Source organism: Coffea arabica, chromosome 2c (assembly GCF_036785885.1).
Source record: "Coffea arabica cultivar ET-39 chromosome 2c, Coffea Arabica ET-39 HiFi, whole genome shotgun sequence".
Classification (NCBI taxonomy): domain Eukaryota; kingdom Viridiplantae; phylum Streptophyta; class Magnoliopsida; order Gentianales; family Rubiaceae; genus Coffea; species Coffea arabica.
This window is the reverse complement of record NC_092312.1, coordinates 33,202,414-33,207,689: the sequence shown is the minus strand read 5'-3', so window position 1 is coordinate 33,207,689 and position 5,276 is coordinate 33,202,414.

The window sequence follows — 5,276 nt, the reverse complement described above, 5'->3', positions numbered from 1 at the left end:
ATATTGAAATTTCTACCAAATTGATTATAGTATAAGATTTACATATTTTCCCTAAAAATTTTCTCTTCTATAATGTTTGGCCTAAAAATTATTAAAGTAGCGAAGATAATATTGTCAAATCATATGCTATGATAGTGACTAATGGTCCCATCTCACTGATATGGGAGTTAAGTAATACTTTTGAAACTTCAGAATGCGAAGTGATATTACTATAAATTTTTTGGGAGGTTTCTGAAATTATCTCTAGTCAAAAGGGTAAAAAGTATATCCTTTCACAAGTTGGAGGAGCAAAAATATACACTTAATAGTTGGAGGGCCAAAAGTCAAGTAACTATATAATTTGAGTGTCATCCAGATTTTTTTTGTCTTTTTTGAGTCATTGATTTTTATACCCATATCTTCTCAGTTGCATGTCTGTTTCAGCACATCACTCAAGCAGCATACTCTGGATTTGTAGAGATATTGCTCGCCTCTCTCGTCTGGCAAAAATGATATTGAAGAAACAATGTGGCCCTTGGTACTTCATTGGTAACACTATAAAAATAGTTATTTTTGATATTCTGTCGCTTTTTTTCATTTTTTTAATGTAATGTATTCACAATAAAATTTGCAAGAATTGCTTATGTTTTAATTATACATTCTATTTGTTGAAGGTTGAGTCGTCAATGCTCCTTCACCTCTATGTAGATCCTTCTGCGAATTTAAGAAAATATATTACTTATACTATAGCAATAAAGATTGATCTAAACTACGTAGCCTTCAATGTACTGACCAAACCACTTAGTTAGATCAGAAGCTCATTTGAGAGAACAATAACACTAGGAGAGTTTTAGGCAAAAAGTCTTAGTTTGTTCTAGATGGCTGTCATAAATGAGGTGTCACTTAACCTCCTTCATCCACTCCAGTTTTGGGTAATTTGGTTTATGTTCTTCAAAAAATTAGGATAGCCAAATGTAATTCATACACATAATATTTAAAGCTGATACAAAGACAAGCAAAAATTGAACCTGGAATCCATACAAGTTCAAATAGAAGTTATGCGACAAAGTCACATTTAAAGGGTATAAGTATAAGTCCAACCATAAGTATAGAATTTCACCACCATTAATGACATACTGGCTGTGCTAGCTACACAAACAACTAAAGGATAAAGGGGGATAATCAAATTAAGATAGAGCGGAAACCTGCATGTGTAGAATTTGATACTATACGTCTATTTCTTCTATATATAGACATCCCAAAATTTAGCCAAGAAAATAGGCACGTATACCTTTTTATAAGTAAAGATATCGTTTATGAAAAAATAAATAAAGGAATTAACCCAATTGTACATAACTCTATAATTAACCATGTTAGCAAATAGTACCTAACACATGTGCAGCTTATGTGCAACGCCTGTACAATTTTTGACTTGTAAGAAATATTAGATTTAGCATCTCAAAGTGCAAGTACAATGACTAGATTGAAATACTAATTATTGAGGAATAAAAGTTATTTTAAAAGGATATAATATTTAAAGATTAAATCATTTGAAAAATTATAAATTCCATTGGAAAAATTTAAGATTTTCTTTAAACAATTCAAATAATTGCTTTAATACTCAATGTATCAAGTTAACAACAAAATCTACCATTGCCAAATCCATATTCAGACCACAAATGTGAGTGGAAGGCACTCCACAATATCATATCCAAAGAAGAAGCGCAAATCCTCCTTGTTTTCGTATATTTACATTGAGCAAGGGGATACTAACCATTGGACAATATTGCCAACTTTGGCAATGCAATTGCAAATCTAGTCTCTGTAGTTATTTTTTGTTATAAAAGGTACCAAACTAAGCATTTTAAAAAAAGAAAAGTTAGCATCAAAAAATAAGAATAAGAAGAAGATGGATTGATGGAAAAGAATACAGCTGAACCGTTCCTTTCTCAAACTAACTCGCCCTTGTACCAATAATCTCCATTAACACCACTAACACATCCATCATCACTATTTGCACTAAGATTTTATACCTTTAGGCAATGAGGAGAAAGTATCCTACACATTAAGGACCTTTATCTTTGTTGGTAAGATATACTGGATGATGTTTCTCAATGCAACAACAGTTGACATAGGCAACACTTGTTGATGTATTAGTTCACAAAGTGCTAAGTACAACAATCATAAAGTTTAACAAGCAAAATTAAGGACTGGGTTAATGATCTTGAGATATGATAATGCTATCTTGAAAGTGTTATTTGTCCCAGCTACACTAATTAGGTAGCACTTGTTGATGTTTTGGTACATAAAGTACTAACTATAACAATCATAAAGTTTAACAAGCAAAATTGAGATTGCGTGATGATCTTAAGGCATGATAATACAATCTTTAAGGTGTTATTCATCTCCACTTTATAAAATATTTGCTACAGTACTAAGGAAAATTAATTATAGGATAGGACAATATTTAGAGAAAGAGAGAGAGAGCAAATTTTTTGATTCTCTCTACAAGAATAATTAACGACAGATGTTAGTTAAATTGTGAAGAGACTTATTAATTTATAGAAAAACTATCATTATATATTGATAGAAAACTATTTAGAATATATTTTAAAAAAAACTACTATAGTACTTTTTTAATGCAATGTATGTGAGACAAAGAATGATTGAAAAATATATCTATGATGCAATCAAATATGTTTTCAAGAGAGATACAAATGATCAGACCAATTTTTAGATATTAAGATACCACCTTGAACACATGAAAAGGTGCCAAAACGAACCTCTAAAAATTCTAACCGTTCATAGTGATTCGACTCCAAATCCATTTGAGCTCAGAACCGGACTAAAGGCCATGTCAAATTCACCATGCTCTGCTAACAAGGATCCGACACCAGATCCTAAAGAATCTGTGCCTGATCAAGAGCCAGATGGAATTGTTTGAAAGAGCATTCTAACCACAATCCGGCTATAGGTCGGCGCCAGATTGCAGTCAAAGCTGGATCCTCAGCCAAGGTTGCTGATGCTCAAAGTCTCATTTGCAATACTGAAGATTTGTTTGTACATTTCTGAGACTTCATTTTGCAATTCAAGATTAGTACATTTCCCCATCTTATTGTTTACTATTTCATTTACAATCTGCTATCAACATTGCTTATACGCTTGTTTGTCATGCTATGATATCATTGAAAACATATTTTCTTTACCTTCAAACAAGGGTTGGGGTTTGGAGAGTTAACTAGCAAGAGCGAGCAAGAGATGACCCCAGAATCAATTTTATAAAATGCTTTTCTAATGCCTCCTGTTAAACTTATGTTTTGAATTTCTACGGGATGTAAAATATCTCGATAGAATCAATTTCAAAAAGTTACCTAGGTTTTTATTTATTTTTCCAAAAAGTTACCTAGGTCTATTCAAAGAACTAGAATAATTCTTAAAGGCTCATGATCTTCACTTTTTTCATCATCTCTGCATATCTTCAGAGCTTACGCACTCTTTGGAATTTTAAACCTTAATAAAAAGATTTTGTGCGTCTATGCACTCATCAGTTGAATTTAATCCATACCAATAAGTGGGTAAGGTTATGTCTTTCTTTTACCAGAGATTAGAACCTTATGTTTTAATTATTATTTTAGTGTTGTCTTTAGTTTCATGTTTTTTCTTGTTTCCAAGTGAGTTCATGTTGTCAACTTTATATCTGAATACCAATGATAATTTTGGCATACAGGTTTGGAATTTCCGTGTGCAACATATACAATTTTTAATAAAGTTGAAGCTCTGATACTATTCTTAATTTAATGGGAAATTCCCAAATGTATCACGAAGTTTTCAGAAATTTAGAACATGTATAGGCCTCAAAGTTTAAATGGTACTAGTTGGTAAATAAAGTCTTGTAGAAAAGGAGCAATCATATGGTGTTGTCGACTCAATATGGAAGATACTACCTTTAATTCCCTTAATATATATAGCATACATTGTTATCTTGTACCAAGTTTTATCATGTGATTGTTGCTTGCAAATAAGAAATCTACATAGAGATGTATTGTTAATAATTGATGCTTTATCCTTATGGTATGACCCACTTTTTTTAAACTCAGACTAGAGAATGAACTAGAATAGCTTCCCATTCGTGGTTCGACCGATTTGACCAATCCAACTCCGATTCAAAGGTTTAATCATTTTTTATTTATTTTAGTATTCAAAATTTTGAACAAGCTGAAATACTTCTTTAAAAAAAATAGTTAATTCCAGTTGAACCTCTCATTTTTTGCTTGTCTAACCAATTCTTGTTCAAGTTTGATTGGTTCAATTGAATTTTTGGATTAACCTTCAAACTAGACCGGAGGTATGACTAGTTTGCATTCTTTTGAAGTAACAACAACTCTTGCTTAATTTGTGATGACATGTTTTCCATGTGGTGGACTCAACTTCCTAAAAATAAAGGTAGACACCAAGAGTTATAAACTTCGGAACAACGCAGATGAATGATGTTTTAGATGTGTCCAGAAGATCTGCAAATGCACATCGGTGAAACACCAATTAAAATCGGCTAATTCCTTTTTCAATTGAAATTTTACTTCTATTACATAATCCAATTTACCAGTGGTAAAGCTAGGATTCATAGGTAGAGGAGGTGAAATACTAATGGTAGAATTTTTTCGATGAGTGTAATTTTGAAAATTATGAAGTATGTGTTAATTCTTTCTCCATTTCTTTGGTTTAATGATTTGGACTTGATATCTAATTGCAACTATATAAAAAAAATTTTAAACCAAAGTTTTCTAACATCAAGTTCTTTATTTCAAGATGATTTTAACAAAACACTAGCAAAATCAAGTATACAAAACATAATAAGGAAATTGTATAGTTAGCATATTAAAATATGCATTAATGGTAGAATACACTTTTTTTCTCTTAAGATAATGAAGCATACTAACTCCTTTTCTGACTCCTTCATTAGATTGGATCTCTCCTGAAATGCTTAATAAACTAGTAACTTTATGCATGTTTTTTTTTTTTTGGCTTTTAAAAGAGAGAAATTTTACACAATCTGCATGATTGACGACAAAATTTGTCATCATAACGCAATTTGACATCAAATAACAGATGTAGGGAAAAAAATGAAATTGCAATTCCTTGGGACCTATCCTTTACTATAAGGATATGGTTTTGAGTTTTTCTAGCTTATTTTGCCTCAAGGCATTGTTTATTGAACAATTTTTTTTCTTCTTTGGACAGTGAAGCATACCAACTCATTTTTCGGCTTCCTATATTAGATTGGGTTCTCTTCTTAAAAA